This window comes from Rhynchophorus ferrugineus, unplaced genomic scaffold, assembly GCF_030347505.1.
Source record: "Rhynchophorus ferrugineus isolate W39M unplaced genomic scaffold, kcgeb_rfMv2 rfM2, whole genome shotgun sequence".
Classification (NCBI taxonomy): Eukaryota; Metazoa; Arthropoda; class Insecta; order Coleoptera; family Curculionidae; genus Rhynchophorus; species Rhynchophorus ferrugineus.
The window spans coordinates 26,312,146-26,338,769 of record NW_027472581.1 but is presented as its reverse complement, the minus strand read 5'-3'; the positions used below and the strand labels follow the sequence as shown (position 1 = coordinate 26,338,769).

The 26,624-nt window shown below is 32.1% G+C and overlaps 1 protein-coding gene across 2 annotated transcripts in view; it reads right to left on the bottom strand.

Annotated features, from left to right (window-relative positions):
• LOC143190275 (uncharacterized) overlaps positions 1-26,624 on the bottom strand; it is a 623,078-nt gene that overhangs the window by 106,450 nt on the left and 490,004 nt on the right. The window lies entirely within an intron of this gene.

The following is a 26,624-nucleotide window of genomic DNA, read 5'->3' as shown; positions in this document are numbered from 1 at the left end:
ATGTTACAACGAAATGTCATGAATTTTTAGCATGGTGTATATATAAGGTGTACTTAATCGAAAGTGGCTGGAATAAATTGGTAACACAGGATTTGAAGCTTTCTGATTTATTATTTCTTTCCAAATATATAACTCCTCGGAGCATTGAAACATTTAAGAAATTTTATTGCAATAGATGAAATAAAACAAATAAGGAAAAGGTAATCTAAGCAATACATATTTAGAGATATACACACAAACCATATAAATAAAATATTTAAACAAAGATTTGAATCAATTTAACTTATCCTACATTTTCCTTTCGGATTACTTTTTTTGTTAAGATCTCTTAAACACAACCTCTGTTATTAACAATTTCTATTGGAGATTCTTAATTGACTGATTTTGAATCTGTAGTCTATTCTGTTATCGATGCCATTTTTTGTATTTTCTTCTTCTGCTTCTCATTGTGTGTTTTTTTTAGTATGATTTTTCTAATTTCTTGTCTTGCAATTTAGTCATTGTCGTCTCTCCCCGAGCACTAGCTACATTATCAGCAAAAGCATTAACGGCCATTATCTTCTCATACATGTATACCAAATTAACATGCTTGCACAAAGTATTCTTTATCGTATATTCTGGACAGCTACGGACATATCTATACACACAAATCTCACAAACTCTACAATACAAAACTTTACAACTATTCTCACAGATTTGATTGATATTTACATTGTATATTTTGTTGTAATATTTGAATTCAAATTTGCCTGAATTTTGTTGAACTGTATGTATTTTATACTTATTTTTTGTACGTTTTGCTCTCTTATGGGCCCTAGTAATTATACGGTCCTAATATATATTAGCTTCTGGTTTTTCAATGTTGAAAATCCTTTTCCAAATTATCAAATCTACCAGATCATCTAACGAATCTAATAGTTTTTCAACTGACACCCTAGCCTTCTTTCCTAGTGTATTTATCTTTAATAAATTGTTCAAAGATTCTATTACCATATTTGTATTGACTCGAAATACCGTTTGACATATCTGTAAAATCAGAACGATATAAATGTAACGAAAACATGTCCATATTTCATTCTTACCTTTACTATAATCTTAAATTCCATGTTATTTAACATAAAAATATACCCTTTGTACAATAGCAATCTACAAACTTAGTATTATAGAATGATAATATTTTACTAATTTTCTAACCTGCCCCTAATTTTGCCTATGAAATAGTTATATTACCTCAACAAATTATAAGTACAAAATTAACCTAAAAGTGACTTCTCACCACAACTGTGGTAAATAACAATACATAAATAAAACAAGGCGTATATAGAAAAGCACGCGTAGTTCTGAAAACTCTTAGTCTAGATTAGAACAAGTGCGCTTGTGCAGTTCTAGCCAATCGAAACTTGTATAGGCACGGATGTCTAGGATTTTTACTGTCGCCTATTAAGTCATGAGATACCATAACATTGCAAACAAGAAAATAAAAGTACAATCTTATAACTGTTGGTGATTCCTCTGGCTCCAGAGAGTCTCATATCTCGATCTCCAGTTCAACCGCAGATTTCAATGGTCTGCCCAAATCCAGCACGATATTTGCAAAGGAAATTGCGTGTACAGCCTATTATTTCCTCTACTCTGCAGAAAAAGCAAACTCCCAATCTCACAGAAAGCGACTCTGTATAAAATGCTAGTCCGTCCAATCTGCCTCAATGGAGCACAGGTGTGGTACAGGTATGTCTCGGAGAGAAAACTTGAACTACTCCAATTGTTCCAATCCAAAAAGTCCGTGCATTACTCAGAGCCCCATGGTTTATGAGGAACGTCAATACACACCTCGAATCATGCTCAGTGTGAGATTCTCCATAGGAACCTTAGAACACGATAACACCTTAACAAAATCCCTACCCGTCCACTGGTAGTAAGCAAACTACGACAGTCTCAGTCGTAACACAGGGTCTCTTTCGGCCGCAAAACAATCATATCCCGAACCTGAAGCGACATCAGCCGAAGACCATTTGGTTCTAGCAGGTCATTCTAGTAAACGAAAAAAAAATTTTTAAACTGTTGATAATAGCTACAAGGAAGAGAGAGAATGTTCATATTATTTTGTACTAGTTATGATATAATGATAGGTTTTAACAGCAGTTTTCTCAAGTAATTTTGATATTGCATGTAGCAGCGAAATAGGCATGTAAGATCCAATTACTTCTGCCGGTTTGTCAGGTTTTTAAGCATTATCATTCTAGCAATCTTAAGACATTCCAGAACATGGTTCAGCCTCAAACAGGTAATGAATATATAGGTCTGTATAGTTATTGATTCTTATGCCAGCTCCTTTAAAACCATGGGTAAAATATCATATATAGTTACATCGGCCTGATAAACGGGATTTATATCTGTTGTCAATTCTATATAATTCGGCTGGAATATGGTAACTAAATTTTCTCCGAAATATTCAGCTTTTCCATCTATTTTTATTAGGCGGTAGTCTAACAATAGGTCTTATAAATCTACGGGTTCCTTTCCATAGCGAGTACTATTTGTCTTCTTCCGGGCTTAATTCACTTATATATTATTCGAAGCAACTGTGTTTATAGCATTGTAATAAAATGCAGGTGTATTTTTTGTTATATATAGAGAGTTATTTCCCAGAAGGTAAAAACACGTTTTGACTCTACAAAGTTTGAGACAAAACTACATTTTTAAATGGCATTTAATTAAATCTAATTTATCTTAAATTAAATCATTATCTCTAAATAATCAACAAAATAATTAATATGTGTAAATCACTATGCCACTGAACATTATAGCAATGTGTCATAAGGAAGATTAGTTTCAGAACTATAACAACTTCAGAGGATCAAATATAAATATAGGTGAGCATCTGCTCCTTATCCCAATAAGTAGCCCGAATATAATCCTGGTTAGGTTCCTAGAAGAGTGTGGCGTAGGTCCAGTCCTTGCGTCACAGTTACAGATCGTCAGGTGGAGAGACTGGATCGATATCTGGTCAGGCCTTATCCGTTTATTTTATCGGACGTTCCCCACGGCAATCGGGCATAGTTAATCCGTAGTATGAAACGTGTTTGAACTTGTTCAGTTGAGTTTCGGTTCTGTACTTGTGGACTGGAATGCCCTGGTACGGAATGAATTGCTGGCCCGCGTTATTATAAGTTTTAGAGTTTTATGCTTACACCCATATATTGACGGCCTGGTACAGAGATTATATCGTCTGTTTTCTAATTTAGATCATTTTATTTAAGTACATCCTGACATGACTTCATGGGTTTAAAAGTATTTCATGCCTTTTCTTTATAAAATACCACGTGTCCATCCTCTATTCTCACATATACATGATCTTTCTTTACTTTTATATTAGACACATAAATATGTAGTAATAAAAGAAGAATGCATGTTTATATATTAAACCAGAGAATATATAAATAAAACTATTTTGAAATTGATATATGACTTTAGAATATATATTACCACAACACCGAATACAATCAAATAGTTTATTATTTACAATTTGGAAATGCAAATTTAATGGAATGTCACCTTCCTAATGAACAATCATTAAACTTACTATTGATTATTTTATTGTCAATAATATAAGACATTTTTATCAGATATAGTAAACAAAGTAAATTTAAAACCTTTCAATTGCACAGTACAAAAATCTCTTCCAGATAAGATATTAAAAATATTTTTAACAAAAAAATTGAAACGAATTCAAAAAATAAATAACGAACTCACTAAAAATTAAAAAATTATCATACTTAGATTTTTAAAACAAAAACATGCTTTAAAATAAAATATGTACATCATAATCGTTGTAATAGCTAAATAAAAATAAACGAAAATCCTGTTTGACCTACCTGCTACACGTTCTACTCATAAAAATATTCTACTATATAAACGCAATTTAGCTTAATATCTGTCTAAAATTATTTATCTATTTACAATATTATTTAAAGTAGTACCAACTGATTACTTTGAAGATGGTGCCTAGTAGCAAATTAGGTTTGTTTTGCTCCTAATTACATTTATGTGTATATGGCAAAATTTTATTATGCCAGCTTGGTTGGCGCAGTGATAAAGGCGACAAGACGCTCCTCCTACTGTTGCGATAGTTGCGGGTTCGAATCCTGCTGGGGCATGGTCGTAAATTTATGTTTCTGAATATTTAATATTTGTAAATGTCCTTAGGCAAGTGTGCAAAATCCGACAAGGAAAATGATCTCAGCCACTCCAGTAACCAGGCTGGGTAAGACGGGATTTCTTCTGGGATTATTTCTAAGTTGGTCACTTTTGTATCGGTAATAGTTATAGTAATATTGTAAACAGATAAATAAGTTTAGGTAGGTATTAAGCTAAATTGCGTATATATAGTCGAATATAAAATACATGTAGGTTAAATAGGTTAAATAATGCTTTTGTTCATCTTTATTTAGTTCTTACAACTGTTATTATGTACATATTTTATTTTAAGACACGTTTTTGTGTTAAAAATCTAAATTTTATTATTTTTTTTTTTTATAATTTATAGTTCCTTATTTTATAATTTCATATTTTATAGTTCCTTTATAGTTTAGAATTCCTTATATATATTTTGAAGTCGGTTAATTTTTTTTTTGTTAAAAATATTTTAATTTTCTCTTTTTAGTGTTAGATATTTACTTAATAAATATCGCAATTATTTTGTTAAGTATTACAATGGCTAGCCCTAGTAAAAGTGTAGTCCGTGTGAGGAAAAATCTGAATGAAGAAACAATGATTGTAAATAAGGAACGCTTCAGACCTTGGGGTCCGCTAATTAGTCTAGGTTATTTGACAAATTTTCGAACCCAACTAGAACAAAAAAAGACTGCTGCCTCCGTTCAGAATCGAACCCGCAACCTCCGATTATGAGCTTAATGTTCTAACGGGTGCATCATAGAAAAAGTTGCCTCCGTGGTTTCTACGACGTCGGATTTGAAATGGGTAGTGTTTAAAAAGCAAACTTAATGGCTTTTGCATTGAACGACTCCCGGTTTTTCGTCACATCAGATCAGCAGTAACACTATACCCAAATATTTGATTATTTTAGATAAAAAATATGTGGAAACTTTGTACGTGCCTTTAAAATTTGAGAGTTTCTTTCCATTTTCCCCCCTTACCACCAACAAATCATGATTTGATTTCAATGGAACATACATTAAAAAAATACATGCAGCCGAAAATAGAACCTCCTCCTTTTTCGAAGTCGGTTAAAAAATAAGAGCAAAGTGCGTAAGGAAATATAATTTTAACAGTGTAAGACTCAAAATTTGCTTTCAATATATTGTATTGTATTTACATTTTATAGAGCATCAAACATCAAAGAGCCAATCAATTCCTTTACGGCAAAATGAATTCCTTACAGGAGTTAAGGAGTTTAAGATAATGGAGATTTAAACTGATCAATCCAATTATTTGAATGGGCGATTCTAGCACCGTCTGGACATAATGAGTTTTTTTCTAGAAGCCTATTGAACTTCTTTTCTATTGCTCTATATTATCGAGTTTGTTCCCCATTTTAAAAAAATCTATTTTAGTTCAGAGATTAACGAAAGTAACATTAATGCTAATTAATCGAAATCCGTTTAAATCATCATTGTATACTAATATTGAAACGAGCCGAATCCATTCTGTTAACGATTCTAAACAGATTGGGTAAAGGTTAAACGGATCACAAAATGAAACAAAAGAATCGAACAAAAAAACACCACCCTCGGGCAACGTATCGACGAATTTCAAATATTCAAGTCAACAACTAACAATCCTTTTTATCCATTATTCTGCAAACAAACTGCAACGTAAAATTGAAAAATTCATGGAAAAACGCGGCTTTTTGCCGTGTTAGTGTATTTTTTTGCGCTAAATCGTTTATTGTAGATAGCTCGCTCGATCTGCATTAGTCGGTAGCAGACACGATCTACAAAAAAAGAGACCGACCTATTGAAAAATTCAGCTATAACGTAATGCTGTAGAACGGACTCATTGTCCACTAGTGTAAACAGTGTTGCATTTGAACTCTTTTCGGTTCATTTTAATTTAGGCAATTTGGCGGAATTTGCATCTGTGCTGTTCCCGCATACCGACCAACTTAATAAATACGTTCAGATGGGATCAATATTTATTAATATGATTTTGCAGTAACCGAGCTAATAGATACTTTCCAACGGATTTTTATAAACGTAATGTAACATAAAAGATAAGTTGAAAAGTCCCCGGCATGACATATAGATGGCGCTACTAGAATTAAACCCATATGTTTTTTAGTTAGCCCTAACCCTCAAAAGATGCGTGTATAAATTTGACAGCTATCGGATCATTGATTTGTGAATTATAGCATTTTGAGTGAAGCAACTTTTGTTATTGTGAAAAAAAATGATAAAAAGGAATTGTGTTGATAAAATATTGCTTTTTTTAAGGAAAAAATACAGTTTAAGCAAATGCTTGGCTTGATGTCGAGTTTCCGGATACTGTCTCTGGAAAATTAAACATCAAAACATTAAAAAAATCCACAAAATGATTTTGAATGACCGTAAAATGAAATTAAATGAAATAGCAAGCAGACACTCTAAAGATATCAACTGGACGTGTACATCATATCATTCATGAATGATTGAATCATGAATGATTCAATTTGAATATGAGAAAGTTCTGTGCAAAGTGGATGCCGCGAGAGATTTTGACCAAAAACAACGAGTTAATGATTCGGAGCAGTGTTTGAAGATGATCAATCGTAATAAACCCGAGTTTTTGCGTCGATATGTGACAATAGATTAAACGTGGCTCCACCATTTCAAACCGAAATCCAATCGACAGTCATCCGAGTGGACTGCAATAGTCGGCTAGCAAGGTTATGAGGTCTATATTTTGGGATGCTCATAGAATAATTTTCATTGACGACCTTGAAAAAGGAAGGACCATTACATCAACAGTGACTATAACATAGCGTTATTGAACCGTTCTAAGGAATCGCCGAAAAACGGTCGCATTTGATAAGCTAGAAAGTGCTGCTTCACCAAGACAATGCTCCGTATCGAAAATACATAAATTGGACTTCAAATTGCTTCCTCATCCACCGTATTCTCCAGATCTGGCCCCCAGCGACTATTTCCTGTACTCATATATCAAAAGAATGCTCGCTGGGAAGAATTTTTCATCGAATGAAGAGGTGACAAAGAGGTTTGAAGCAAAGGGCAAAACGTACTACAAAAATGGCATCGAAAACTTGGAAGGTCACTATAATCAGTATATCACCCTTGAAGGCAATTATGTTGGAATTATGACTATTCAATTGACCTGTTAACATAACATTTACACATAATATAACACGTTTATTTCAATCAAACTTATTAATAGAGTGAATTATTCATGTTATTATAATATTATTATTATAACTTTGGTTATTGGAAAAATTTAGTCTTCTACAACAAATACCATTAAGTTCGTCGTTATATAAAATTTATATTACAGAAATGATCACAGCTACCGTAAATGGGTAGCCAGTATTGGGGAACCAGGGTGCTGGTGAGAAATGGCCCACTGACCATAGAAACAAAATCAGCTAAAAATTATTTATAGAAATGTCTGTTGCCAAAGACTCAAAAAAAAAGAACAAGCTATATTGTTTTTATTTTCTAATGGCGGTACGATCCATAGAGTCGAGAGAGTGAAAACAAAAAATAGTATAATATTTTGATCTTGTAATGCATTAATAATTCTATTGGAATAATAATTAAGTTGCTGTATTATTCTTGATATTGTGCAAAATGTAAAGTTTATAAATTATAAAATCTAAACAGTATTAATTGTATTTTCAACGATACGAAACAGGAATCAATCTATGCTAAAATTTCTGCCCGAAATAGCAGCCTATTTTAAAACGATAAGAAGCTGAGGAAAAAGGTTCTTGTAATTCAAGTAAAAAAAAATTAAAGTTTATGACGGAAGTAATATAAAATTGTACTAAAATTAATTATTGCGTTTATATACATTTTGTTGCAATTAACTATCCATTCATTTCAGTAATTCCTAGTAACTTTTTAGTAAATCAAAAAGTCAATTAATTAATGAGGTTTACACATAGAGAAATAGATATTTAATTTCATAGGAAATTTTGGCGAAATGTTTCGCGACGTCCAATATGTAGATGTCGCTACGTTTAACATATTACTTGTTTTATTCGCTATGCTTAGAGCCGCGACGGATCTGATTGGTTCATTTCGTTCTATGGTTTGTTTATTTTGCACGCAATTTTCAATGTGCCCTATATTGATAACAGTGTGGTTAGCGTTTTATAACGTTTATAGATTAAATTATTATTTTATTTTATTACTATATACAAGTCGGTACTTAATGCATTCCCAGTCTAGGAAGTGTTGTGTGCCCGGATGCACAGTTAGTTAGGAAATGCATCATAGTTTTCCGTTAAAAAAGCGATCTTTAAGAAATGAGTAGAAATCATTAAAAATCCTAAACTGGTTGGGTAAAACGTGAAACAGATTTATGATTGTTACCATGTCAAATATTTTTGTGATACATTTCAACTTTCCTTTAACTGTTTATGAACAATTTTGTGATGGTGAGAATAATACGACGAGCCCAGAATATGTACAAATGGAAGTGAATCAAAATAAAATTATATAGAAAGAGTCAGTCACTAATTTCTGTTCATAATTGTTACTGTCCTATTATATTTATAGTGGCTATTTCCATCGATCCAGGTCCACAATCAAGGTGTTCGAAGCAAGTATCATCGACATTTGAACAAACTTCAGAAGGTAATGATAAAGTTTGTATTCATTCTGCCAGTATCCCCCTTTCTGGTCATTCTTACTGTTACTTGACTCTATAACTTCAGTCCAGATGTTCCTATAAGAGTAAACTAAATTTTACGTTGTACCGTAGTATACATCTCAGGTTATTTAGTAAAACTTTTTAAAAAAGAAATTGAGTATGATTTTTGTTTATATACAATTATGAATAAATCAGTAGACCCAGAAATTGAGACTGATTATATAGAGGCAAGGCAATATCTCGTGCTCCAAACTCTAACAAAATTGTTTTATTATACTGTCAGTAGGTCTTTGAGCTATGTCTTATTTTATTTAGCGATTTTGCCACGTCTATAATATAACACAATTTTGTAACACAAAATTTGAATTTAATTTAATAAATTTATTTCAGAAAAAAATTACTAATGAGCCAATCAAATGTCTTCACAGTAAAATATTTTTCTTAGAGGCGTCTATAATGGAGATTTAAATTGACCAATAAAATTACTTGAATGGCCCATTATGGCTCCCTCTGGATGTTGGGCAAAGCAATACTTTACGCCAGAGTCCCCTATTGAGTTGCATCTCTATTATTGTATAGGTTTACCCTTCGAGAATAGTAACAAAAACTGTAGTAACTGGTAATCATTAGACATTTATATTAATCATTATAACATGAATTCTAGTAATGATTTAATTTTTATTTTACAGCTGAGGTGTAAGTAAAATTTGTAGCGAGTGAAAATCGATGACAGTGAAATTAGAATAACAGAAAAAGAAATTAGGCATCATTTTTCCAAGATACAGTAATAGTGAAGAGTGTTACTTCAAGGAGAACTGGAGAAAAGATTATATATATCATCAACAGATGGGGTTCGAATAAACAAGACACATTACGATAAACGATACCCTAATGGTCTAATGGCTATATCCCCGAAGATGAAAGGGCGGAACAGACAAGGAAAAGAGAGTGCATTTTGATACAAGAGTATAGTTAAATAAATTATTGTTTTGTGAAAATAATAATATATTGACTGGAGACTACTATATGTCAACCAAAAGCTAGAGGTACGCAATTCAATAATTCGGTTTGCTGATCAGCAATGTACTTTATAACTACCAAAATTTTTTATATTGTTTATGTTTTGTAAGCATGGATCAAGTCATGCTTAAACCCAGAAAACACAAGGATCAGAAAGGTCTTACCAAAAGGTAGGGCAGCGTTTCGACGAAAAATAAATACAGTCGCCAAGTCTCTGATACTGGATCAATTCTAATATAAATGATTTTTATTAATTAAGATTGATTAATTAAACAGCATTAGTAGCTCTAATCAATCATTAATTATTCATTTTTATTTACAAATACCACCTGCCTGTCAATTCTCATATCAGAAATGGGATTCAAGGTAGGGATGCCGAAAAAATATTGATATATCGATATATTCCTGAAAAAATATCGATATATTTGTTCGATATGTATATATATCGATATATCTTGATATTTTTTCAAAAGAAATTAAATATAATTATTAATAAATCTTTTAAATAGGCACTTAATTAGGATACTTAATTAGGTACTAATAGGAATTACTAATTTTGGTATTTTATTTTAAATATTCGTTGAAAATATGCCTAAATTTTAAAATATTTAAAAAATACCGAGATTTCTTTGGACTATTGTTTCAATATTTTTATTTGCTATTAATACTATCGGTATATTTTTTGTCAAATATCAATATTTTTTATGGTTGTTATAAAAATTATCAAGATACAAGATACTTATTCTAGTGATAAATGTAAAAGTGTAAAAATTGTAATTGATGGAACAGAATTAAAAAATTAAGCGGAATTAATTTCTATATTTGAGTGAACTTAGGAAAAGTTGTAAATTATGATAATGCCTCTAAGAATAACTAAATAATGCCTTTTTGTTTTACACTAACCGATTCATGACATATAAAACCTTACGAAATATTCTATTTAATTATTGAATATCTTAGTTAAAATAAAAGTTTAATTTAGACTGAGTTAAGAGGCATTAATAAATATTTTAAATTGTTAAGAAGGATAATTATTTGAAATAAATATATATATTATATTAATAAATGAAGTCTAATTAACACTACGATGTTATTTTAAAGAAAAATTGAAATCCATAAGTGATTATTTGATGATGTTTATATTACGCATTTATTATAAAATGATTGTAGATTGAATAATTCGTTTGAAAACATTTTTGTCGCATTTTTCTTTAAAATATTAAGACGTTTCTATAGTTGATGTCAAAAGTAAACTTAACGCACAAATGAAATAATTAATAATCAATTAGATATTTTTATTAATCTATATTGGTTTTTTAATTAAGCAACATTAAGCAGCTTGTCGCCAACACACAATATGAATAATTTATCATTGTTAACATATAATTAATGGCGCCAATAATTATTGATTATTTCATCATTATAGGTCTCACACTCTATTTTCTCACATACTATTTTAATGTTACAACAATTATTAATGATATCCTGTTCAGTCAAGACCCATTTTAAATCATGGTTTTAGTTGTATTCAAATCATCACCTAGTAATATTTTTTTCAGAAATTCTACTATGTGCAAAGAAATACTTAATAAATTCAATCGCGGTGCTTCCAGAGACGTTTATAAAATCGTGACAGGTGACGAATCATGGATATATTCGTATGAGCTCGAAAGTAAGCAGCAGTCGACCTTATGGGTGTTCCAAGATGAACCAAATCCAACAAAAGTGGTTCGCGCACGAAGCACTTCAAAGAAAATGGTTGCCTGTTTCTTCGGGAAAACTGGTCATATTGCAACAGTGCCTCTATAGGATCGTAGAGCAGTCAATTCTGATTATTATACAACCACTTGTTTGCCTGAAGTCTTCGGTGAAATAAGGAAAATAAACAGAGACCCCGGATTGTTCTTCATAATGACAATGTGAGCTCTCACACATCGGCTCAAACAAGAGACCATTTGAGCACGCAAAACATCGAATTGATAGTTCATCCACCGTACAGCCCTGATTTGGCACCCAATGCCTTCTTTTTGCTCCCATCCGTGATGAATAAACTGCGTGGTCAACGATTTTCATCGCCCGAAGAAGCTATTAAAGCGTTCAAAAATCATGTTTTGAGGATATCTAATTCGGAATGGAATAAATGCTTTGAAAATTGGTTTAAGCGTATGCAAAAGTGTATCGATTATCGTAGCGAGTATTTTGAAAAACAATAAAAATATATTCGCAGCTTAACTATTTGTTTTTTTCCTATTCCCGAAATAATGACCCTCGTACGCATAAAAATAATAGATATTTCCTGTGCTCTTCATTTCCAAATATGTTTTAATATTAAAATAATCTTGTTTCATATTTGGTAATGTTGTAAAATTGTTATAGTAAGACTATTTAACAAAAAAAAAGTTATTTGGTTACGATACTTAAAAGCCGCTGTGGAACCTTATTCTATTTATTTAGTGTAATTTTTAAAATTTCAATCAACTTGCACAACAATCAATCTTAATCGAAATTTCAAAAATACAGAAACGCAAAAAAGCGTCTTCATGCTAGAGTCAAACGTCAATTTAAAAATTGTTTTATTTATGTATTCTCTGTTTTAACATGCAAACATGTGCTACTTTATTTATAATTCCATATTTATGTTTTTAACATAAAAGTAAAGAAAGGTCACGTATACTTGATGCTCCGAAGTTCTTAATAGTTCTGAACATAATCTTACCTAGCATAAATATGTTATATTGTTCGGTAGTGTAGTAATTTAAACTTAATAATATATTGTTAATTTTTGAAACTCAATAAAAAGAAGATTTAATTAAATATCTTATAAAATATATTAGTGAATGTTAATTTTGGAGATAGTTGACATATATTTTTTAATATATAGACATTTATTATTTTTACTAATGTTATATGTCAAGTAAATTTCTGATCGTATATTCAAAATATTGCCAAAACAAGTTTTAGCAATGTAAACATATCATTTTAAAATTATTTTCTTTATTATAAGATAAATATGATTAATTTAGAATAAATAAGGCAATCACTAGTTTTATATTATTATGTATGAAAAGCCGCTGGTATTTTATAACGATATTTGAAATATATCTAATATTCATTTTTTAAAGAAATATTTTTCGACATAGTAATGAAAATATGTTACGACATCACAATATTAATAATGAAGTTAAGTTCTAATGACAGAATAATTTTCTACATATAGAGTATATTGATATCTACTCTATCTACTTGTGTTTTTTATTATTTTACTGACCCTCCCCATATGCTATGATTCCGCCCTTATCTCATTGAAGACGTGTGAAAAATATCCAGAACCGCTGCTAACTTCCAAAACACAATCCGAAAAGTCTGATATTGGTATTTGCGTTGCGTATTTGAGCTGATCCTGTCGTGTATGTTTTTCGTCTGCTAGACGTTTATTATTTCTCGCTTCGTTTTCCTCTTACGCCATCGATGGTTCGCGCTGGCTCCACGCCTTTTGTCCTGCATGAGTTATGAGATGGTGTCGACCAGCTTAAGATAGGCTTATGGCGCGGTTTATTATTTTATGGTTAATGATTGTTTGTATTGAAGAAATTCATATTAAATCATATATGTTATAAATTGAAATGTGACATACTAAATAAATAAATGTATTCTTCACTATTATTCGGGGAACAAACTGCTGTAAAGTTAAATCTGTTGAAGTTTTATTTCTGTTACAAGTTTGCAAGTTTACATATGCGTAACAACGAAAACGCCTTTTTGGTTCAAAATTAATTCTTATTTCACCAACGTAGTCTCCATCAAGAGTCACAAAATCATTCCAGCGCCGCTCTAACATCACTTTTGTAGAACGACTTATCTCTTGCCCCAGAATAGGCCTCAGTTTCGATATCCTTATCACTCTAGCGATATTTCTTACCGCAGAGTATTCCTTGAGGTCTGCGAAGAGCCAGTAGTTGCTGAAAGCCATATCTGACGCGAATACGGTGGATGTAGGAGCAATTCAAAGTTCAATTCTTGTAGTTTTGCCATTATTATGATTCACTTGCGACACGGTACCTTGTCCTGAACCATTTTTATTTCTTAGTCAGAGTGACGAATACACTGACCTACACCCAAATATTCGGGTGTTCCGCAGGGCAATGTTCTTGGCCCATTGTTATATCTATTGTATACACCTGACCTACCGACCTCAAAAAACACTACTGTTGCAACATATGCTGACGATACATTTCATCATCACACAAGGATTCAATATCAGCCACAAGAAACCTCCAACTTCATCTTAACAAAGTCGAATTGCCCCTCAGGGACCTCAGAGATGTCCCTCGCTGATACGGTGTAAATCTGAATTATCACTAGATAACAAGGTTCTGCTATATAAGTCACACTTAGGCCCATTTGGACCTATGGTATTGAACTGTGGGGTACTACTAGCCAATCTAACATAATTATCCTCCAGAGGTTCCAGAATAAAGTATTGCAAGTCATCTTCGATGGCCCATATTACGTGTCCAACAAACTGATTCAGTACGATATCCCTTTAGAACCCATAAAAAGTGTGATTCAAAGTATTAGTGTGAAGTACCCTGAAAGACTACTAGTGCATCCCAATGCACTCGCCAAACAGTTAAATGTGCACGATGGTAGTGAATTGCGATATATACGAACTACTATATACGTGCTACTCTACGAACTGATTAATAGACATATAGAGTGAGATTTAATAATCTCTAGAATAAGTTAGAATAGTATCTATAATAAGATTTAGATAATTGTATAACATAACATCAGATCACATACTGAAGTGATCTTCTACATGTCTGCAACTACTACATCTGAAATCATATAATAATACTCATTGCCAGCGGGCAGATTTTTGAATTTCCAAGAGATTAATTTTAAAAAATTTCTTTGCCATATGCGGTCGTTTCTTTGCAATTTCTTCGGCCTTCAAATACTCTAATAACGCAATATAATATTGACTTTTTAAGATAGTCAATGAATATTGCACCATGCACATCCCAAAATACTGAAGCCATAACCTTTCTAGCTGATGTGCTTTCGGGCGCTTTGAGCGAGGCTGTTCACTCAGATGACGATCGTTTTGATTCCGGAGTGAAGTGATGTTTCATCCATTGTCACATATCGATGCAAAAATTCCGGTTTGTTACGTTTAAACATGGCCGAGCACCGTTCAGAATCCTCAACACGTTTTTGTTTTTGGTCAAAAGTGAGCAAACGCGGAACTTGAACTCACTTTGAACAGAGCTTTCTCATAGTCATCATCTCATACATGATTAAATAAAATTAGTAATAACACGAGATTATTGTATTTTTCCAACCTTTAGTTGCTATTTCCATATAATATATATATATAAAAATAGTGCTCCAACAACCCTTGGCAAACTTAATATATTTATGTTGCTAATAATTATTTTATATGAGATAATTATAAAATATCTTTTCTCTCGCCAGTTGTGAAATTCATTTCATATTATTTGACAAGTTTTAATTACCATTTGCAAAATAGAAATGTTAGATATTATTTCAGATTTCATAACAAGGTTCCTGCAAGTAAAATATAAATATTTTAGTTTTCATGTTTTTTATATGAAGTTTTTATATAATTATATATATTATTATTAATCATTAATAGATATTAACCAATATTTATCTTTCAAAAAGTCTTTATAGTAGTAATTACAATACATGAAAAACAGGGCTACTTTTCCGAAACCAAAACCTATGTCATTCATAATCCCGCAAATTTTTTCCACGATCGGTCAAATTTGTTGGCTCGATCCGCGGCTCCTGGAACAACGTCCTGTTCGTCATCAAGCGCTGAAAGTGATGTGGCGAACAGTGCAACTAAGCAAAGTGCATGCACACTACGACTTTGAACTAATTTTAAGACCTCTTATGGTGAGTACAGAGGTGAACGAAGCGAACGTTCGGAGTCTGCGCGAGAACCAGCGCGAAGATTCGGCATGGATTCGGCGAAAATCTCTCCTTTCCCGGTAATCCAAATCAATTCGTGGGGCGTTCAGTTCTTCTCGAAAACTTTCGGTCTCCAAAAATCAATTGACGATTTTCATCGTTTGGTTCGGAACCATGTATTCTTTTTTTTATAACAGTACTTTTCACAATGGCATGCCAAAATAAAAATCTTGTGAAAAATTTTTCGACGGTACGTGTAGTGTTCTTATAAAATGATCGAAAATCACTAGAAGATACATTCAATCCCAAGAGAAAGGAATGTATATGTGTAAATTTCACCTTTATATATTACCTTTATTCGGTGGCATAAAATGTATAGATGGAGTCATCAGACAATTCATCCGTCAATGTTGAGGACAGAAATTATATAAACAGGTATGAGTTTGTATTTGCTGCATGATATATTTTGTTAATATTTTGAAGGTGAAATATTTGTTATCTGGGTTTGAATTGTTTCAGATAAAATGGCTAAGTGGTATGAAAAAATAAAAGCCATTATAAGAGGATATTATGCTGGTATCTCTTCAAATTATAAAGTAAAAAACAGACTTGATAACAAGCACATTTGAGGCATATCTTGGACAAAAAATGAAGGAGTAAACCTTGAATCTAGTGATATATCTGTTGTATAAAGAATAACATAGGTAAATGACTCCTTTCTCTAAAACTACTGTGTTTAATGAGTTTTACTTTATATTTTAGGTCCAAAATATATTCTTTTTGGAAAGAAAGAAGCGATTGTTGAGTATAGTGCGTTTAATGATGATTTTTTGATGTATTTGTCACATATTGTTCAATGAATTAAATAAAATTAGTTGCTATTCTTTCACCAGTTGTGAAATACTATTAATGACACATAGAGTGAGATTTAATAATCTCTAGAATAAGTTAGAATACTCTTTAGAATAAGTTAGGATAGACTAAAATAAGTTAGAATAGTATCTATAATAAGATTTAGATAATATGTTAAACATCAGATAACTTTCTGAAGAACTCTTCAACATGTCTGCAACTACTACAACTAAAATCATATAATAATACTTATTGCCAGCGGGCAGATTTTTGAAGTTCTAAAAAATTAATTTTAAAAAATTTCTTTGTCATATGCGATCGTTTCTTCGCAATTTCGGCCTTCAAATACTCTAATAACACAATATATTATTGACTTTTTAAGATAGTCGATGAATATTGCACCATGCACATCCCAAAATACTGAAGCCATAATCTTTCTAGCTGATGTGCTTTCAGGCGAGGCTGTTCACTCAGATGACGATCGTTTTGATTCCGGAGTGAAGTGATGTTTCATCCATTGTCACATATCGATGCAAAAATTCCGGTTTGTTACGTTTAAACATGGCCGAGTACCGTTCAGAATCCTCAACACGTTTTTGTTTTTGGTCAAAAGTTAGCAAATGCGGTTAGATCGGTCAAATTTGTTGGCTGGATCCGCGGCTCCTGGAACAACGTTCTGTTCGTCATCAAGCGCTGAAAATTATGTGGTCAATAGTAGAACTAAGCAAAGTGCATGCACACTACGACTTTGAAGCAGTTTTGAGACCTCCTATGATGAATAAAAAGTTGAACGAAGCGAACGTTCGGGGTCTGCGCTAGAACCAGCGCGAAGATTCGGCGAAAATATCTCCGTTCGCGGTGATACAAATCGATTCGTAGGACGTTCGGTTCTTCTCGAAAACTTTCGGCCTCCAAAAATGATTCGACAATTTTCATCGTTTGGTTCGGAATCATATATTCTTTTGTTTATAACAGTAATTTTCAGAAATTATACAGACAAGTATGAGTTTGTATCGACTTCATGATATATTTTGTTAATATTTTGAAGGTGAAATATTTGTTATCTGGGTTTAAATTATTTCATTGCACATTGGCTAAGTGGTATGAAAAACTAAAAGTCAGTATAAGAGGATATTATGCTAGTAGATACTAGCATAATATTTGAAATTTGAATATTTAATATTGAAAAGATTCAAATTATCAAGTAAAAAATAGACTTAATAACAAGCACATTTGAGACATATCTTGGAAAAAATGAAGGAGTAAACCTTGAAACTAGTGATATATCTGTTGTGTAAAGAATAACATAGGTAAGTGACTCTTTTCTCTAAAACTACTGTGTTTAGTGAGTTTTACTTTATATTTTAGGTCCGACATATCGTTCTTTTTGGAAAGAAACTAAGAAGCGATTGTTGAGTGTAGTGCTTTTAATGGGTGGTAATTTTTACATGTTGATGTATTCGTCACATTTTGTTCTATGAATTAAATAACATTAGTTGCTATTCTTTCATCAGTTGTGAAATACTTTTTAGATATTATTTCACAAATTTTATACTATGGACAGTATCAACAAATGTAATTCCCTTCAGTGAAGGATAAGAAAAACAATTCATAATTTTGACACTTTTTTTGTAATTACCATTAGCAAAATAGAAATAAGTTAACCATTATTTCAGATTGCACAATAATATTCCTGCAAGTAAGATATAACTATTTTAATTTTTCGTATTTTTATGAGGTTTTTATATAATTATATGCATTATTAATTATTAATAGATATAAAACACATAATTATCATTCAAAGACATCTTTATAGTAACAATTAAATTATAAGGAAAAACAAAGTTATTTTCTTGATGCGAAAGCATATATAATTCATAATCCCGCCAATTCTTCAGATATTCGCTCAAATTTGTTGGCCAGATCCGCAGCTCCTGGAACTGCGTTCTGTTCGTCGCCAACCGCTGAAAGTCATTGTGGCGAACACGGGAACTAAGCAAACTGCATGCGCACTACCACTTTGCACCAATTTTGAAACCTGTTTAACACGATTGTTCGCCGCATTCAGTTCTGCTCATGCGCATTTTCAATTCTCCCACGAAATTCGCCCCGAATGCTCAGGTCTGTACCCACCATTAGGCATGAATATTCGCCGAATTCAGTTCTGCTAATGCGCATTTGCAATGTCCTCGCGAAATTCACCCCGAATGGTCAGGTCTGTACCCACAATTAGATTTCGCAGATAGTTGACATATTTGATTTTAAATTCCCCTATTTCCATTTTTAATATGACCTTGAATTTCTGTTTTAGCTTTTTTCATAAAATAATAATTGAATAAAATTTTACCTCCCAATATATAGCTGAACTTGCAAATAAATCCACAACTAATTATATTTTCCTTTTCTTATTATATCTTATTTCTGATTGCTAGAAGGTTTTAAATGATGCTCAAAATTATCGGCTAACAAATATCTCTATACTAAAATGTACATTTTAAAATATAATATTATAGAAACATTCTGAGTTGGAAATTCGGCTAATAAAACTAACGGGATAAACACGGTTTTCTACTTAATAAGACCTGTACTTCTCGATACAGTTTGCGTTTTCATATCAATGCACAGGCATTGATTTATCCTTTGTATTCGCATAAATAACACACGCGTTGTTGCTGAAAATAAAAAAGAGACCGGCCCAAAGCTCAGGGAATCTAATATTCTACAGGTTGTTGGGTACGGTGTGATTAATGGCCGAGTTGCATGTTGCGATATTATAAAACTTTTACCGAGGTAATATTTTCGGCAAACTTAATTACCGAGGCGGATTCCAAGTTTTCCAATATTTTTCTTGCAAATAGGCAAGCCATTAAGCACGATTCCGTGCAAACAACCCACTCGATGCCGCCGACGAAATATAAATAACCTGTGCAGCTCGCGGGACCGGCCAGATTTTATTTAATTGGCTCTTCGGACCCTTTGGTTTCTCTCAAATGATAAATATTTATCAAAGAGTTTCGGAAGGCCAAGGCCGTTTCTAGATCGGGAATGTTCAAGACGAGAATTTAATCAAATTAAATATTCAATCAAATACTGAGGTACCGTATACATTTCCTCGATTTTAGCCCAGTTTTTTTTTCAGCGTGCAAACTTATCCAATTTAGCACTTACTCACATTCAAACCGTCACTTAGACTCGCACATAGTCATGTTTTCATCTTTTATTTCATCATATAGGCCAGGCGCCAAAAGGGACGCAACTTGGTGAGGTTCTACTCGAGCATCGAGTTTTTCCTTAACTTAACCGATTTTTAATTCCTGAAGTCTATCAAAAATCGATATCATGGGTAAGTGGCTAGTTCTATCTAATGACAACAAACCTTGCTATAAAAAGCGATGAAAACATAAATTAATTTATTGTTTAATATTTACTTATATTAAATCTTATTTCCTGGAAACATATTTATTAAAATTGACCCTAGTATCATGTGGATCAATTTTAACGAAGTAAACAACGGATCCAATGTCCAGTGTTTATGGAAACCCATGTGGAAAGCAACTCTTTCTTTTCTTCTTTATATGTTCCTTCCAGCGAAGTATTGCATCAAGATTCATTCCGAGTTATTTAACGTTGTTGCTACATGGAATGATGTTATATATGTTTGAGGTGAACTGCACATGTACAGATTTACTTTCATTAATTCTTATTTTCCACGCTTGTGTACAATTATTTATATTTTTACTTGCCTGTTGTAATTTTCGTGATATTCGTAATACCATCGTAATATTCTCCATTGGTGGTACATCAGGTATCACAAGTGTAGAGTAGATAAAGGATTGGTCCTAGTACATTTCCTTATGGTACACCTGCTTTAGCTTCTTTTATTGTAAAGTAAGCTTTTTCTTGTTTGACCCTAAACATTCTGGTTGCAATGTATGGTTTAATAGTTCGGTGTGTTGTTTTGGTAGCATTTTCTGTAGTTTAAAAACAAGGCCTTCATGCCGAACATTATCGAAGGCTTGTGCTACATCTAAGATTCTGTAGAATTGTTACAAGTTCGTGGCGACATTTAATAAGTTAAAATTAAATAAAATTTATTTTAGAACAATTTCCAAATTTCTATTTTATATTTATAGGCTTTGCTTATGAAAAAAATATATATAAACTACACATAATACCTACCTAAATATTTTATACAAAACGTCAACAATTAAAAGACTAGCTTTCAAATAACTGTTGTAAAGTTACAGCGAATACTACGCATGTGCGTATGTACTACCATAAAAACGACATTCGACACTCTAATTCTTTCTCATGTTTATGTTTATGCTATGCTGAAATATTAAAAATTAAGAAAACCTACATTTTTCTAATATAAAAAAATCATATCGTAAAATCTACACATGATGAAAAAAATCGGCCAACGGGAATAGATTCAGAGCATTAAAATCTTCAGATATTATGGCATAATTTCGTGAAGGAGGATTTCGTTGCAAACCAGTGTAATTAATGCGTTTGCGATGGAATACGAGCACACAACAATGTTACTGTTTAGCATGACAACGCTAGGCGACATATTGCAAAACTGGTGTATTCTCCAGACCTGCATCCTTCTAATTACTATTTGTTACGATATATGAATCGTGACCTGTCTGAGTAGCCCTTTACTTTTTTGAGAAGATAGCAAAAAATAGTTCAATTCTTGGATAGCCTCTAATGATATCGTTATTTGATGGACCATGTTTTTAACAAAACACACCGTACCTATTTTCAACAATAAAACTTCAAATTAAGAAAACTAAAAACTACATACTAAAATAAACTAAAAGATAATTTGTAGGACTAATAATTATAGATTTTAGGTAGGTTAAAAAAAAGAGAAGAATTTGGAAGACTATATTGGATTAAATTTTATACTGTTCGAAAATTATTGAACAGACAAGAAATAAAGTCTACCTAAAAATAACAGTCCTAAAAAGTAAGTTTCCGTAAAAATTCGTGTTGCCATTTTGTTATATACAACTGATAAATCAAGATATATTGAAGCAGGAGAAGAACTCTTCTGATACGTCTTGATACGAATCCCTTGTGCCAGATTAAGTATTCATTAACAAGTAAATCACTTGCTGATCCAGAGACAATTTCGTATGAATCGTAACCTGCCTGAGTAGGCCTTTAATTTTTAAGAAGATAGCAAAAAATAGTTCAATTCTTGGATAGCCTCTAATGATATCGTTATTTGATAGACCATGTTTTGAACAAAATACACCGTACCTATTTTCAACAATAAAACTTCAAATTAAGAAAACTAAAAACTACATACTAAAATAAACTAAAAGATAATTTGTAGGACTAATAATTATAGATTTTAGGTAAGTTAAAAAAAAATGGAGAAGAATTTGGAAGACTATATTGGATTAAATTTATCAGACAAGGAACAAAGTCTACCTAAAAATAACAGTCCTAAAAAGTAAGTTTCCGTAAAAATTCGTATTGCCATTTTGTTATATACAACTGATAAATCAAGATATATTGAAGCAGGAGAAGAACTCTTCTGATACGTCTTGATACGAATCCCTTGTGCCAGATTAAGTCTTCATTAACAAGTAAATCACTTGCTGATCCAGAGACAATTTCGTATGAATCGTGACCTGCCTGAGTAGCCCTTTAATTTTTAAGAAGATAGCAAAAAATAGTTCAATTCTTGGATAGCCTCTAACGATATCGTTATTTGATGAAGCATGTTTTGAACAAAATACATCGTACCTATTTTCAACAATAACTTCAAATTAAGAAAACTAAAAACTACATACTAAAATAAACTAAAAGATAATTTGTAGGACTAACGATTATAGATTTTAGGTAGGTTAAAAACAAAGAGAAGAATTTGGAAGACTATATTGGATTAAATTTTATACTGTTCGAAAATTATTGAACAGAGAAGAAATAAAGTCGACCTAAAAATAACAGTCCTAAAAAGTAAGTTTCCGTAAAAATTCGTGTTGCCATTTTGTTATATACAACTGATAAATCAAGATATATTGAAGCAGGAGAAGAACTCTTCTGATACGTCTTGATACGAATCCCTTGTGCCAGATTAAGTCTTCATTAACAAGTAAATCACTTGCTGATCCAGAGACAATTTCATATGAATCGTGACCTGCCTGAGTAGCCCTTTAATTTTTAAGAAGATAGCAAAAAATAGTTCAATTCTTGGATAGCCTCTAACGATATCGTTATTTGATGAAGCATGTTTTGAACAAAATACATCGTACCTATTTTCAACAATAACTTCAAATTAAGAAAACTAAAAACTACATACTAAAATAAACTAAAAGATAATTTGTAGGACTAACAATTATAGATTTTAGGTAGGTTAAAAACAAAGAGAAGAATTTGGAAGACTATATTGGATTAAATTTTATACTGTTCGAAAATTATTGAACAGAGAAGAAATAAAGTCGACCTAAAAATAACAGTCCTAAAAAGTAAGTTTCCGTAAAAATTCGGGTTGCCATTTTGTTATATACAACTGATAAATCAAGATATATTAAAGCAGGAGAAGAACTCTTCTGATACGTCTTGATACGAATCCCTTGTGCCAGATTAAGTCTTCATTAACAAGTAAATCACTTGCTGATCCAGAGACAATTTCGTATGAATCGTGACCTGCCTGAGTAGCCCTTTAATTTTTAAGAAGATAGCAAAAAATAGTTCAATTCTTGGATAGCCTCTAATGATATCGTTATTTGATGGACCATGTTTTGAACAAAATACACCGTACCTATTTTCAACAATAAAACTTCAAATTAAGAAAACTAAAAACTACATACTAAAATAAACTAAAAGCTAATTTGTAGGACTAATAATTATAGATTTTAGGTAAGTTAAAAAAAATGGAGAAGAATTTGGAAGACTATATTGGATTAAATTTATCAGACAAGGAACAAAGTCTACCTAAAAATAACAGTCCTAAAAAGTAAGTTTCCGTAAAAATTCGTGTTGCCGTTTCGTTATATACAACTGATAAATCAAGATATATTGAAGCAGGAGAAGAACTCTTCTGATACGTCTTGATACGAATCCGTTGTGCCAGATTAAGTCTTCATTAACTAGTAAATCACTTGCTGATCCAGAGACAATTTCGTGGGTCGGTCTTAAAAAATCGAAAGTCCCTTTGGCAGGGCTCCATCTCCAAAACAAATTACGGCAATAATACCGACCGTAGACGAGCGGGTTATTTGCTCTCCAGGTTATTTACGGTCCACGGGTACGGGCAAAAAAGGTAACCCGAAGCGATATTACACGTTTTTAAACGGTTTTCTAATTGCTTCTGGGTGTGGAACGTTAACTGGGCACCGGAAAACGACGGATTGCATTAAATATGTAGACGGCAATTCCGAGGTGGAAAGCGAGCACTGAAGAAATAAACGCGCCGGAATCGGCAAAGGATTCCGCAATCCTACCGTTTTCGGATACTCGGTGGCGCAGTATCAGAAATCTGCATGTAAATTTTATATTAACGGTGACGCGGAAATATCAACGGAGAACCATTTTAGTTTTACCGGATAAACAACGAAAAGCTATTTACTGATAGATCTGGTTATATGTTAGTGAAAATTATATTTATACTTAAAGATAATGTTGACTTTCTTATCTTGTACAAGATTATCATGAATAAATAGAATTACTAAAGGCCAAGATGATCTATATTCATCCATAGTGAATAAACATGTTTATCTGGAAATCATCGATGTTCCAACATAAACATTATCGACATCAAACTCATCAGCTGGTAGTAGTTAAAATAATATTGTAAATAATAATCTGTCTGAAGTTGAGTATTCGTTTTACAGTCAGACAATATTATACTTCGCATTTTATACCATTTAAAAAGAGATAAAATGCTATTAGAGAAGTTCGATCATGTAACCAAAAGATCCTGCAAAAGTTGTCCGTTTGTCAAACGTCTGAAAAAATGTTGAAAATATCATAATTACGAGTTATAAAACGGCAAACGTTGTTTTACCGCTTTCTTTTAATAAATTGCAATTCGGGGTTTTTATTGAAAATGTTTTTTGCGCGTTGCAGCTACACTGATTATTAGTACGGACACGATCAATAAAATATATCAAAATAAAAAACAATATAACCTTAAATTCACCAAAAAGAAACCCTGTTATATATACTAAATGTAATAACCAGTAAGTAGTTTTTTCTATCTAAACATAATTTAATACAATTATTTCAGAGAAAATTGTTAGCCTGGAAAGTGTATATAAAAAGCCAAGACATATACAGCTATTTGATAGATGTACAACATCCCTTCATACACTGTTGACTAGTATAGGATTTAAGTGGTGTATAACCTTCAGAGGGGTTCAATGGAACTTCCAGAAATTGCTTTTAAAAGAATACAATTTTTAAAAACATATAACAAAATCAAGGACGAATTATTATATCAATTTATACATTTAAATGAGACATATTATATTTCAGAACGGTACGTTGGGTCGGTCATACCAAGATGATAATAAATATACTCTAAAGACAACAAAAGTTAATGAAAGAAGGTAAATGTCGGAATAACTATGGATTAGGTTTTGTTATTCATAACATTTATTAATAATTCATTGCAGGCATATACTTCTTCATTCTGGAAATAGGAATGGTTTAATTCCTGGCGCAGAATTAGTGTTTTCCTCTAAGTCCAAGGGCAACTACTATGGAGAAATGCACCATAACTTGACTTTGCAGTAGTTTGAAAATCAACTTTTAAAGAACGTGGAGGGAGCGTCAGTTATTATGTCTTCCTCCCAATCACCGCATATGTAATCAAATTGCGTTGATATGGGATATTACAAAAGACATTCAGGTAGAGAAGGATATTCAAACTGTTAATGTTAGATACTAGATGATGTTAGAACTTCATAACAGATAATTTCTAGAGACGCGATGCTTAGAATCACTACGTTTTTCTTATTCACTTTATACTACTGTCTTTTGTGCCACCCTGGTTGAGCTTCATCAAAGACAGTTTGTTCATAGAGTGTTCCAGTTTTCTCATTTTTAATTCTCATTTTTTATATATTAAATCCCCATTTATTGTGTTCATGTTATAGAGATTTATTTTTAAAATTAGGCCCAATATATATTATTGAAGGGGATTTTAATGTTAAACATACAGCCTGAGGTTCACGATTAATAACACCTGCAAAAGGAAACGAATTACTAGCAGCAATAACTATTAATTAATGTAAGTATCATTCTGGGCGTAAACCCACTTACTGGCCCACCGACAGTAAAAGAAACTATCTGACCAACTAGACTTTTATATTTCGAAAGGCATATCATCAAATCAAATACAAATCGAGAGCTTTTGCGAAAAAAGCCGAATCTTAAAAACAAATTTATTAACAGGGGCCCGTTTATACTTATAATGCAAGAACATATAACGTATTCCAACCGAGTGATAAAGAGTCTACAATAGATAAAAATCCTGTGTATCATGCCGGTGTAGCTGTAAATCAGATTCAATTCTAAAAAGGCTCAGGAGAAGCAAAAATCATGTGGAGATATACAATCAATGCCTGTTTGAGACTGAAGCATGTTTTGGAATTATTTAATGTTGCTCTAATAAATTTGCTTAAAAAAACTGATAAACTGACAGACTACCATCTTACAGGCCTGTTTCGCTGCTACCTGCGATATCAACATTATTTGAGAAACAGCAGGTAAGTCATTTATAGAAATAACAGATTTCCAATTTGCAGTTTGAAATCACCAGTCAACAATGGACCAAGCGCATAGATTGAAAGCGGTTGTTAAAAAAGCATTTGAAGAAAAGAAATAGTGCCCTGCAATATCACGTCGTCTCACAAGCTTTTGATCGGGTATGGCATTTGGGATTATATATAAAACGAGCAGATTGCTGCTGCCTAATTACTGTCGACTCCTGGAATTATATCATTTCGAAAAAAATAGAATAG